The 13,396-nt window shown below is 47.0% G+C and overlaps 1 protein-coding gene and 1 pseudogene across 1 annotated transcript in view; one reads left to right on the forward strand and one right to left on the reverse strand.

Moving 5' to 3' along the window:
* LOC135932457 (uncharacterized) overlaps positions 1-10,400 on the forward strand; it is a 30,552-nt pseudogene extending 20,152 nt beyond the window's left edge.
* Positions 1-13,396, reverse strand: part of LOC134624133 (junctional adhesion molecule-like) — a 201,842-nt gene that overhangs the window by 134,114 nt on the left and 54,332 nt on the right. The gene's annotated exons all lie outside the window — the stretch shown is intronic.

A 13,396-nucleotide genomic window follows, 5' to 3' on the forward strand; every position in this document is an offset into this window, starting at 1 on the left:
CGCAAGGTTTTTGTGATAGTCCTACAATTTTCACACAGAATATTACAAATTGTCTGTCTGATTTTGTAGTTCCATCACATTCACAGATGTTGGTATATGTCGATGACATTTTAATTGCATCCAATTCAGAGCAGAACTGTAGGGCCATATCATTGGCATTGCTAACTCACTTAGCTGAAACAGGTAACAAGGCCTCACTTTCAAAGCTACAGTGGGTAAAGACAGAAGTGAAATTTTTAGGACATCTGCTTAGTGCTGCAGGGAAGAGCATACATCCAGAGAGGAAAACAGCTATTTTGGCAGCACCTAGGCCAGAGACAAAGAAACGCATGATACAATTTCTAGGGTTGCTAAATTTCTGTCGATCGTGGATGCCCCATTACGCTGAAGTTGCGTAGCCATTATTAGATATGATGTACAGTAAACCTTTAGCTATGTCAGAAAGTTTGAGTTGGACCGCTGAGGGGGAGCAAGCTCTGTGCATGCTGAAACAGATGCTGACAGGAGCATCAGTTCTAGGTCTTCCAGATTATAACAAGCCTTTTGTTCAAACTGTTGACTGTAAAGGGCATTTTATGACATCCATGTTAGTGTAGCCGGATGGGCTACTCGCCTTTCTTTTCTCTCTCTCGCTCGCTCGCTCTACTGCTCTTGTTCTCTCCTGCGCTCGCTCTCACTGCACAACTAGGTTAATTGGGAACCCACCTGCATATTGATTGCAGGGTGGCGTCAGCCCGTATAAAGCTAAGCCGGTGTTTCTCTGGATTATTCCTCCCATGCATTCAGCGCAAAGCAGCAGTAAATGCTGGTACTCTGCGACGGACTGATCAGCAAGAGTAGATCATATGACAGCCACAGCGCGGCTGTTTGTTTTATTCCGGCGTTGCGGAGAGAGGTGCTCGTGTGATCCCCACCAGTGAGAGTATAGCGCCTCCGGTCCTGGGGGTTTGATCGCTGCTTTCACCTCTATGGCAACTCGCACAGCCTTAATTGAAGAATCAAGACGCCTGCCTAGCCGTTGTTGTGAGGGCTCCTCCTCGGTGGAGCCTGCTGTCTTGTCTTGTCTGGTCTTGTTTTGTCTATTTTGTTTTATTCTGTTTTATCTTCTCGTGAGACTGGTTTTATTAAGTAGGCCTACCATTTCCTGGTTCGCCTGGTTTTATTTTATTTTATCTCTGGACTGTTGCGTGTGCCCACGCTTCTGTGATCGGGCTGAAGCAATCCTTTGCCCGAGTGTCGTGCCGGGAATTTTAAATTGCCTCAGTTGCCGGTCTCAGCCTGTGGGGAGCCAGACCGGCTTGCGATTGAGGCTTGGACAATTACTACCAGCACGAGTGGTAGTTTGACCCGTGGGGCATAAGCCTTCGTGTGTGTGTGTGTGTGTGCATGTGCAATTTCTTTTATTAAAGTTATTAAAGTGTGTTTTAGTTTTTTATGATCTGTAGCGAGCCAGACGCTCAGTGTCCTTTTATTCGTTTAACGTATTTTTCTGTTTTATTTCAGTGAACGGAGGACGTGCCAGTGGCCCTGGGACCTCAGGTGGTGGGTCGTTTTCACACTTTCTGTTGTACAGCACTGGGTGGGCTGCAGTGATTCTCTTTTTTTTTGTGTGATTTTCTTTTGGGTCCACGGCTGCTGGTAAGTCCAAGTTCCATGATTATTTTATTGTACTTTTAGGACACTGTCAACAAAGACGCTACATTTTGTTCTTCTAATATTTTATTCTTTATTTCTTTTACTATAAATAAAACTGTTTTAATATTGGAGCCAACCTGCCTCAGTGTGCATCCTTGAATCTGTGCAGCCTCTTTTATTCCTTTTTATCTATTTTTCTTAAACATATATTTCCTGGGGGTGAAATTCCCCTAGGTGGCGTTGTCATTTTATTATTTCTTTTATAACCCCGCCGACCACTTGGTCACATTAGCGCAAAAATGTGGAGGTAGAATGAAGCCAGTGGCTTATTATTCTAAGAGGCTGGATTCAGTGGCTTGTGCCTTACCTCACTGTGTGCGATCTGTGTGTGCAGCCGCTGAAGCCATAAAGTGTTCTGGTGAAATTGTTTTGTTTCACCCCTTGACCCTGTTAGTTCCACATGAGGTGGATGTTTTACTGCTGCAGACTAAAATGACATTCTTGTCACCTGCAAGACACTTATCTCTAATGTCATTGTTGCTCTCCCAGCCACACATAACTATTAAGCAGTGTACAACTTTGAATCCCTCTACACTGTTACCCACAGAGGAAGAGGGTACACCACATGTGTGTCGTGAGCATGTGGAAACACAGTGTAAACCTAGAAGTGATTTAACAGACATACCACTCACTGAGGGTAAGGTTTGGTTTGTTGATGGTTCAAGTTTTAAAACGGCAGAGGGAAAGACTAAAACAGGCTTTGCTGTTGTGGATGATGTGCAGGTCATCCGTGCTGGGCAGTTATCGCATTCCATGTTTGCCAAAGCAGCTGAGATAGTGGCTCTGATGGAAGCCTGCAAAGCAGCTGAGGGGCAGGCAGTGACTATATATACAGACAGTCAATATGCCTATGCCACACTTCATTTCTTTGCCACTCAGTGGTCAAGACGAGGCATGACAACATCAACAGGGAAACCTGTGGAGCATGCAACACTTTTACAGAGCCTGTTGAAAGCAGTCTTACTGCCCAGTAAAGTTTCGGTTTGTAAATGTGCAGCACACACACGTGGCACTGACCCTGTTGCATTGGGCAACGCCTTTGCAGATAAAATTGCAAAGGAAGCGGCCCTTGGAACACATGGGGTTCATATTCTGGCATCTCAGGAGCAAACTGTGCTCATTACACATGATGTGTTAGCAGACATGCAGTCACATTCACCTCCAGCTGAGAAGCAGCTGTGGCTCACTAAAGGAGCGAGCCTGAGAGGTGATGTCTATTATCTTTGTGATAAACCTATATTGCCTAAGAACTTATATAGGACTGCTGCAATTTTGAGCCATGGGCTCTGCCATGTCTCCACAGCCGGGATGGTGGCAGCAGTCGAACAGCAGTTTTTCACACTGGGATTCAATGCTTATTCAAAACATTTTTGTAAAGCATGTTTAATATGTTGTAAACATAATGCTCAGGGGAACCTCAGACCTAGAAGAGGAAGGTTTCCCAGACCCAGCCACCCATTTGAAGTAATCCATATGTATTTCATTGAGTTGTCTAACTGTAACACCTACAGGTACTGCCTGGTAGTTGTGTGCCCGTTCTCAAAGTGGGTAGAAATTGTCCCCACTAAGAAAGCAGATGCTATTTCAGTGGCTAAGGCAATATGCAAAAATGTGATCCCAGAGCATGGGATCCCCCAGACTATATACAGTGACAATGGTCCTCATTTTGTGAATGAAGTAACTGAGAAAATGTCACAGCATCTGGGGATAACACTGAAAAACCACTGCTCATACCACCCACAAAGTGCAGGGCTGGTTGAAAGAACTAATGGCACAGTAAAACTGAGACTCAGGAAGACAATGGAGGAAACAGGCAGAACATGGGTAGACTGCATTGAGCTAGTGAAAATGTATATGAGAATCACGCCAGCTGATAATGGCCTAACTCCCTTTGAAATAATATATGGCAGGCCATTTAGAGTTCCAGTGTTTTGTACCGATAATGATAAAGCAGAAGAAGAAAACACACTAGCAGACTGGATGATTAAAATGCTGAAAAGCAAAGAAGTTATGAGTGCAAATAATCTGCCAGATGATTCTGTTTCTGTACAGGAAGAACGTCTGAAGCCAGGGAACTGGGTGCTGATAAAGGTCATAAAGAGGAAGTGCTGGTCGAAGCCACGGTGGGACGGACCATACCAGGCTCTGCTGACAACACCAACAGCTGTGAAAATCGCAGAGTGACCCACCTGGATACACCAAAGCCACTGCAAGAAGGTGACACACATCCAGGCCAGCTCGGAGTAAGTGGCCACAGGTACTCATCAGAATGGCTGGAAAAGTGTTGTCTACCCTGCTGGGTGTAATGGCTTTGATGTGATCATGGTCAGCAGTGGAGACCCTGTATGTCCAAGGAACCCACACCCAATACCCTCATGGCTATTCTACAAACTTTTGGTGGCAGTTTATGAATACAACTGCTCACTTGAACAATAGGACGGACTGCTATGTGTGTGCTCATATGCCGTTGTCAGCATATACATCTGGACTGTGGCCGTACAGCATACCAGAGGACGGAAGTTGGTGTCTGTTAGGCTTAGCAACTCATCCTGGCAACAGTCCCCATGTCCAAGGCCAACTATAGTACACCTCTGAACATCACCTGTGTTATAGACAGTGTTGTTATTAATATATGTTTGGGGGCGTTGCACCCCGGAACCTTCAGAGGTTTTTCAGGGTCCTCCCTGCCGGAATGTTATGTGTGGGACAGTTTCCTGTATGTGTTGCGACTAGCTGTGGTTGTTTAAAAAAGTGGTCAGTAAATGTCCTGAAATTGGCACTTGAGTTTCCGAGCATTTTTATTCTGAGGTTATAACACCTTTTTGGCGACGAGGACAAAAGGCGAACGCGGACAGTTTTGAGTTTTTGCTATAGATTTTGCCGTCGGACTACCACTTCGCATCTATGGCTACGATCAGATCGCTCACGGAGTTCGCCGAGGGGGACGGGGACTGGATTGAATATGTCGAGAGGCTGGAGCACTTTTTCTTGGCAAACGACATTTCGGACGAAGGGAAAAAAAGGTCAGTTCTTCTCAGTGCGTGTAGAGCGAGGACCTACAAGTTGATACGTAACCTGACGACGCCTTGGAAACCCGGGGACTTCAGTTTCAAAGAACTGGTGACGCTGGTGCAAAATCATCACTGCCCGAAACCCTCCGTGATTGTTCAGCGGTTCAAATTCCACACTCATTCACGCAAGCCGGGAGTTTCGGTGGCTACGTATGTGATGGAGCTGAGACAGCTGTCGGAGCACTGTGAATTTGGAGGCATGCTGGATGACATGCTCCGCGACAGGTTGGTGTGTGGTATAAATGATGATGGCATGTAGCGTCGGTTGTTAGGGGAGCCCACACTGGACTTTAAGAAAGCTTTGGAAATTGCTCAGGCAATAGAAACGGCAGCTAATAACACTAAAGACATTCGGAAAGCTAACAACAATATGCACTCAACCAAGGTGCATCATGTATCTCAGAGTGTGAGGGGCAAACCGAGGGAGCTTTTGGAGTGTTACCAGTGTGGGGGAGCACACTTTGCAAAGGACTGTGTTTTCAAAGACAGTACCTGCCATAACTGCAAGAAAAAGGGGCACTTAGCCAAGAAATGCAGGGGCACTAAGGAGAAATCAAAGAAGGACCGGAAGACAAAACACAAACTAAACACACATCACCTGCAGAGCATGGCGCCTGAGGAGGATGACTGTGTTTTCAACATGTTTAATCTGGTTGGCTTTGATAAGTGCCGTGCGGAGCCCATCTATGCCACTATCCAGGTAAATGGGAAGGAGCTACAAATGGAGGTGGATACAGGGGCCTCAGCTTCCGTGATCAGCCAAGCCACCTACCACCAGTGTTGGGACTAACGCGTTATTAAGTAACGCGTAACAGTAACTACGTTGTTATTGTGGTAACGAGCACGGTAACTAGTTATTATGCCAAAACCAGGAACGCGTTACTCGTTACTGGGATTTAGATAGGCTCGTTACTCGTTACTTCCACAGATTCAATAACATTAGCAAGTGGTGGAAGCCAGCAGGTGGATGAAGGAAAAGGGAGGCAAGAAGAGAGACCCGAAGCGGCCGCTGGTCCGCGTGTCAGGTGAACTGAACTTCAGGTAAGAAGTTATGACCTGCAGTCTATCGGAGTCAGATATAAACCAAGTTTAGGTGGAGTTTATTTTCGGTATGATGACTTTTTCGTACTGCGTGCTAGCTTGCATGACGGAGTTTCTATACAGCTGGGTGGGTGCTATGTTACTGATGTTGAACTTTATTTTGTTCATACGGTTAATTATTAGAGTTGCCAACCGTCCCGTAAAAAACAGAATCGTCTGGTATTCAGAGAAAATATTACGCGTTTCGTACTGAGGTGAAAAGGAACACAGTTTGTCCCGGACTTCAGCTACAATGAAAAAGACACAAAGCTGAAGCTGCACAGCTGCCTCTTCTTCTTTCATTCTCTCCTCTCCTGTTTCTACTTCAATCACGAAACTGATCAATGATCAGCTGATCGGCTTTTCTCTCTTGTTTATTTATCGCCCACTTTGCGCCAGAAAGAGGAAACCAGCGGATGTCGCGTTAAACAACAGCAGCACGTTTAAGCTTGATCAGCTGTTGTTAGAATTTATTTAATATTAATTGCTAGTATCAGCTGATGTTTGCTGGAGCCACAGCTGTAAAGCTGCTGGTCATGATATCGGTTTGGTTATCTGGTGAGAGGGAAACATGCAGATGAAACCAGGAGATGTCCTTACTGAATCATCAGAGCTGAACAGGTGATGTAGAAACAGGTTTACCTTTTAGGTGACATGAATGAGTTGAAGGGAAGTTATGAACTGTTTCTGAGAGACAAATAACACCAGGATCCTTTTCTAAGTAGCTGACAGCTGGTAACTGTGCAGGGGCAGGTCTAGCAAAGTGTTGCCAGGGGGGTAGGTAGGGCATTAACAGGGAAAGGGGGGCACAAGGAAATACTTTTCTTTATTATTCTCATTTAAAATGTCTCGCTTTAAAAAAAAATAATTATCTGAGTCTTACAACAAACAATTGATAGATTGATACATATATACCATCAGAACAGTGTACATCACTGTCACAACAGTGTTTATTTTCATTCAAAGGCTTTATGATTTTTCCTATAATGGTGGGCCGGTCTCTAGTCAAAATGCCCGGGACTATTTTTTTGTCCCAGTCCAGCTCTGTATGCAAGCTCATCTGCAGTCTGGTGTTACCTACATCTTCCTATTCAGAAGGCAGAATTTCCAAGTTCTGAGTACAATCAAAAGCACCACGACTGCAGTTTTTGTGTTGGATGTAAAAAGCAGGCTAGAATCATGGCGGCGGTCAACGACGGTCCAGGCGTGGGATTTCTCTCGTGGAAATGTGCACATTATTTTTTCCTTTCTATTGGTAGGTGGCACAGTGCACTTGTGGCAAGTAAGCAAGCTTGAAGACTGGCAATCTTGCTGGGTATCCAGTTACGGAAGCAACACATTAACAAGAGAATTCTGAGTAAAACCAAAGTTACTTTCCCTAGTAACTAGTTACTTTGAAAGTAACGAGTAACTTGAAGTAACTGAGTTACTTTTTTAGAGAAGTAACTAGTAATGTAACTAAGTTACTAATTTAAAGTAACTTACCCAACACTGCCTACCACAGCTTGTGGCACTCGGGCGGGGCACCAGCTCTCCAAGCGACTGAGATAAGCCTGAGACAGTACACGGGTGAATGCATTCCCCTGCTTGGTGCCATAGAGGTGCATGCAGCATATCAGGGTCAGGAAGCTGCAGCAACACTACTGGTGGTGAAAGGGGAGGGGCCTAGTCTGCTGGGTCGTGACCTTCTGCAGAAAATCCGCCTGAACTGGAGGGAAATCAGGTATGTAACTGTAATAGCAGAATTACTGGGAAGGTATGCAGATGTGTTCAAGAATGAATTGGGCACTCTCCGGGGCACCACTGTGAAGCTGTGTGTGGATCCTTTTGCCCGGCCACGCTTTTTCAAACCACGCACTGTACCATACGCCATGAAGGCCAAGGTGGAAGCGGAGTTGGAGAGACTACAAAAGATAGGGGTCATTGAGCCAATAGAGTTCTCGGACTGGGCAGCCCCGATTGTACCAGTGTTGAAGGAGGATGGAGGGGTGCGTATATGCGGTGATTACAAACTGACAGTAAACCAAGCCTCTCGGCTCGACGCCTACCCTCTGCCTCGAGTGGATGACCTGTTTGCCACACTGGCAGGTGGTCAGACATTCACAAAGTTGGATATGAGTCATGCTTACCAGCAGTTGCTGCTGGATGAGGAATCAAAAAAATATGTGACAATAAACACACACAAGGGGCTGTTCAAGTACAACCACCTCGTGTTTGGCGTTGCATCCAGTCCGGCTATCTTTCAGCGCACCATGGACAATCTTCTGCAAAACATTTCTGGTGTTGCTGTTTACTTGGATGACATTTTAGTTACGGGTAAAACAGAAGAGGAGCATCTGCGTAACCTTGAGCAGGTGTTGAAGAAGCTCTCAGAAGCAGGGTTGCGTTTGAAGCGCAGTAAGTGTGTTTTCCAAGCCCCTAGCGTGACATACCTGGGTCATCGCATCTCTGCTCAGGGCCTGTCCCCGCTGGAAGAGAAAGTGAGGGCAGTAAAGGAAGCCCCGAGTCCAAAGAATGTAACTGAACTAAGATCATTCTTGGGCTTAGTGAACTATTATGGGAAGTTTTTGCCTGACCTCTCCAGCATGCTTGCTCCCCTGTATGGGCTACTGCACAAAGACAGTCAGTGGAGGTGGTCCCAAGCACAGGAGAAGGCCTTCAGACAGATAAAAGAACTGTTACAATCGGCACCGCTCCTGGTGCATTTTGATCCGGAGAAGGAGGTGGTCCTGTCCTGTGATGCCTCCCCGTATGGCATAGGAGCTGTTCTTTCACATCGCATGGAAGAGGGGGAAGAGAAACCGGTCGGATATGTGTCACGCACGCTCACAGCAGCAGAAAAGGGCTATTCACAGCTTGAGAAGGAAGGCTTAGCAATAGTTTTTGCTGTGAAACGATTTCATCAGTACCTGTATGGCTGCCCATTTACTGTTGTTACAGACCATAAGCCCCTCCTGAGTCTCTTTAGTGAAACAAAAGGCATCCCACCCATGGCTTCAGCCCGGGTTCAGCGCTGGGCATTAACACTGTCGGCATACCAGTATCGCATTGTTTATAAGGCGGGACCTGAAAATGCGAATGCAGATGCTTTCAGCCGCCTCCCCCTCCCGGAGGTCCCTGACCAGTCGAACATGCCCCCAGAAACTGTGTTTTTGCTGGACAGGCTGGCGAACACTCCGGTCTGTGCTAAAAACATCAAAGCATGGACTGAACAGGATCCAGAGTTATCTCAGGTTAAACAGTGGCTGTTGCAGGGCTGGCCAGCAACAGTGGAGCAGGATCAGCTCAAACCGTATGCCAAGCGTCAGCAGGAGCTCAATGTTCAAGATGGCTGCATCCTGTGGGGTTCCCGAGTCATTGTTCCGCCTCCAGGTCGGTCACATATCATTGAAGTGTTGCATGAGGCTCATCCAGGGATTTCTCAAATGAAAAGTCTGGCAAGGTCATTCGTGTGGTGGCCGGGAATGGACAGTGCCTTGGAAGACAAGGTAAAAGCCTGTTCTCAATGTCAGTCAAACCAAAAAATGCCACCACCTGCCCCACTCCACCCATGGGAGTGGCCTGGCCGTCCATGGTCCAGGATTCATCTAGATTTTGCCGGCCCCTTTTTGGGCCACATGTTCCTGGTGTTGGTGGATGCGCATTCAAAATGGTTAGATGCCCACATAACGCCAACCATCACAGCCCCAGTTGCCACAGATACACTCCGGAGAATCTTTGCAACCCATGGATTACCTGAGGCAGTGGTCACGGACAATGGGCCCACGTTCACAAGTGGGGTTTTCCAAGAATTTATGGAGAGAAATGGGATCCGACATATCCGCACCGCACCCTACCACCCTGCCTCCAATGGCTTAGCGGAGCGCGCCGTGGAGACACTGAAAGACAGTCTGAAAAAAGTGCCAGGTCTTTCAATAGAAAAGAGGCTCTGCCGTTTCCTGTTTCAGTATCGCATCACGCCTCATACAACCACAGGCTTGTCCCCAGCAGAGTTGCTGATGGGGAGGAAGCCCAGATCTCATCTGGATCTTCTTCGCCCAGATGTGGGAGCCAGAGTCACCCAGTCACAAAGTGGGCAGAAGGTGAGACATGATCTACATGCCAGAGGCTGTGTTTTCAAGCAGGGAGTATGTCAAAAACTTTACGGGTGGCTCACAGTGGCTGCCTGGCGTCATTCACCACACTTCGGGACCAGTATCTTTTGTGGTGGAGTTATTGGATGGCAGACGAGTTCGCAGGCACAAGGATCATGTGAGAGCCCGCACGGACGGAGCTGAGAAGAGGGCTCAGAGTGGTTCGCACGCACATGGTGGAAACAGGGCTGTGGACATTGTGGGGCCTCAGAGTGGTTCACCCGGAGGGGAAGTCGTGTCAGCAGCCCCTGAGATCGGGATTGGTTCTTCAGTATCACCAGAAGGGCTGGTGGAGCAATCTAAGTCACCTGAGCCGAACCCAGCCACAGGAGCTCAGCAGGCTCCTAGCCTGGAGAACCCAGCAGCAGGACTGAGAAGGTCAAAGAGGCAGCACAAGCCCCCGGAAAGACTGAATTGTTAAAATAATGTGGTGTTGAATTCTCCCTCTCTTTTCGTACGTATACATAATACTATGTTGTGGGTTTTTGCTTAAGGGGAGGGAAGTGTTATAGACAGTGTTGTTGTTAATGAATGTTTGGGGGCGTTGCACCCCGGAACCTTCAGAGGTTTTTCAGGGTCCTCCCTGCCGGAATGTTATGTGTGGGACAGTTTCCTGTATGTGTTGCGACTAGCTGTGGTTGTTTAAAAAAGTGGTCAGTAAACCACCTGAAATTGGCACTTGAGTTTCCGAGCATTTTTATCTTGAGGTTATAACAACCTGGAGTAAGTCGCCACTTCTGAACGTGAATTGTTCTGGGCGAACTGACTTATTGGCCTGGCCTCAAGTGTCAGACCCACTGCCAGACATAATATTGCTGAACAAGCTGAACGCAGCTCAACTGCCGGTGTGTGTGATGAACAATGGAACACTGTCAGTGGGAGAGCTGCCGCTTCGCTTATGTGGAAAGATATACACCTACTGCCCTCTGGAGAATGAGAGCAGGTGTATGAAATGCCTGACCAGTGCAAAGTGTGCTGAGAGCTTGACATTGAGGAGGACTGAATGCAAGTTCAACCTGGCTTACAGAATACCAGTAGAAGCAAAGAGGTCGAATTGGACAGGCTGTGCGAGGACAGCGCCGAGTAGTAAAGGAACAAGAGTGTTGGCTGATTGGTATTTTATGTGTGGACATAAAGCCTATCTATCACTCCCTGAGGGATGGGGAGGAGTATGTGCCTTGGTGAAGTTGTCGGATCATATCTTCTTCATGGATAGAGTTGAACATCACCCTAGCAACCGACGGAAGCGTGAGGTGGATATAGCCTCACCAAACTCTTTTGGAGTGACAGTAGACACTGGAGTGCCGCGGGAATTCCGCATTTGGAGTGGAGGAGCAAAGTTCTTCCAAAGTCTGATCCCAAACATTGGAGTTGCAGAGGTGCGGGATCACGTGGAGATCAACCGGTATGCCCTACTGCGACACATTAATCTCACTAAGACTCTGGGGACAGCCTTAGCGGAGGAGCAAAAGGCCATCAGAACGATGGTACTGCAGAATAGGCTGACCCTGGACTTCATAACGGCATCACAAGGAGGAGTGTGTAAGCTGATTGGAGAGACATGTTGTACGTTTATCCCAGATGGATACACGACTGGAGGAGACATCTATGAAGCACTGCAGAACTTAACTGCTCTGCAGAGATATGTGGCGGACCACACATCAGGAGGAGACGCGTCACAAGGCTGGATAGCCTGGTTGACATCTGGACCATGGTGGAATATGTTCTTAAAGTTTTGACTCCCATTCTTACATTGTTGGCGTTGTTTTGCTTGGTTACAGGTTGCATCCTGCCATGTGTAAGATCGATGGTGAATAAAATGATTGCTAACACTTTTACCAACTACATACTGTTGCAGCAGAGTGACATGGATGCTAAGGCTAATGTGTGTGTATGAAATGAAGCCTGCACTGAAAATGTTGACAAGTGGTGTAGAGCTGATGATATATATATACGCCGTATAGCCTTAAAAAATGACAATACAGGGTGGAGATGATGGGTTTAGATTTTATTATTGTCATTTGTGTTGTAAAGGCTCACCTTTCAGCACATTCACTTCACCAGATGCACCTTGTTTCCTTTCCTCACCTTTGATTGGGTGTGGTGCTTGGCCTTAATTGCACTCACCTGTCACTCGTTATATAAGGACTGCACCCACCTACCCCTCACTCTTTCTTCACTTCCACATTGGGCGGCAGCTGAGAGATAGCAGTCCATGTGTGTCTTTCCTTTACCCATTATCCAATAAAAGGACAAAACCTGCAAATGACTGATGACTGCTTAATCTCATTCTAATCGGATGAGCCCATGATGATGACTACTTAAAGCCTGAGCCTTCCTTCCTCCAAAACATGGTCCAGCCGGAGTAGTGTTATCATCATGGATTCACAGCAGCCATTGACTGAAGGTTTGAGACGTTCCAGTCGTGATAGTCGACCTCCTACCCACCTGCAGCAGTATGACGTTCAGTACCCTGGAAGTAGAAGTGCTAGATGTGATACAGGGAGTTAAACAGAATGCCAGCATAGTGACACAGACACACATGGGCTGCAGGATCCTGACGGGGAGTCAGAAAGACAACCAGAGACATCCCCTGCTCCTTTACCCACCAATCAAGATGAGGTGATGAGGGAACTCCTGATGACGATGAGGGAGATTAGGCAACTCATGATTCAATTATCTCCTCCCCATTCTTGCAGTTCCTCCAGATCTTCAATTCACACTGTCTCATCTGATGAAAGCAAATCCTCTGTATGCGGTTTACAAGCCATTCCCCAAACACATCAGCAACATGAGCAGTTCCCAATGATTGATCCAGCAACATGTCAGTCACCCTCTCAGCCCCCACAGGTTAGCCGTCACTCTGGTGCAGTTCCGGCTGCTAGCCCTCCTGTCCCTAATTCAACAATATTAGATGCTGCAGTTCCTTCAAGTGGTTTGCCTAGACCAGTTTTTCCTACACCAAACGAGACTCCTTTTAATTTCCTGGCCACACCACTGCAAGGTCCCCACCAGATTTCATGTGTTCAACCTGCTGTTCCTCTAGATGAAGACCCCGCTCAACCCCTCATTTGCATTCCAGAACCAAGGCAGCACCCTCCTGTAAAGCAGCAACCAGCTACATCCAATGGCTTACATGAACAGAAACCTTTGGTACCTGTTACTGCTAGCTTGGGTCACTCCTCTAGCATTAGAACACACGTGTATAAGCTTGAGGGTCCTTCTTTCCCAGACCTTACCAGTGAAGATGAAATCCAGTATAGGCTGTTACGAATGGCCCTTACTAACCTTCTTGACCCTCATGAGACAGAGCACTTTAAATATCATGTCCTTCTCGATCATCTGAAAGTAGACCAAGCTAAACGGTTAGCTATTTCCTTTTCCTATGCTCCTGACCCATACACTCAAGCCATCAAA

Source organism: Pelmatolapia mariae, linkage group LG3_W (genome assembly GCF_036321145.2).
Source record: "Pelmatolapia mariae isolate MD_Pm_ZW linkage group LG3_W, Pm_UMD_F_2, whole genome shotgun sequence".
Taxonomy (NCBI): domain Eukaryota; kingdom Metazoa; phylum Chordata; class Actinopteri; order Cichliformes; family Cichlidae; genus Pelmatolapia; species Pelmatolapia mariae.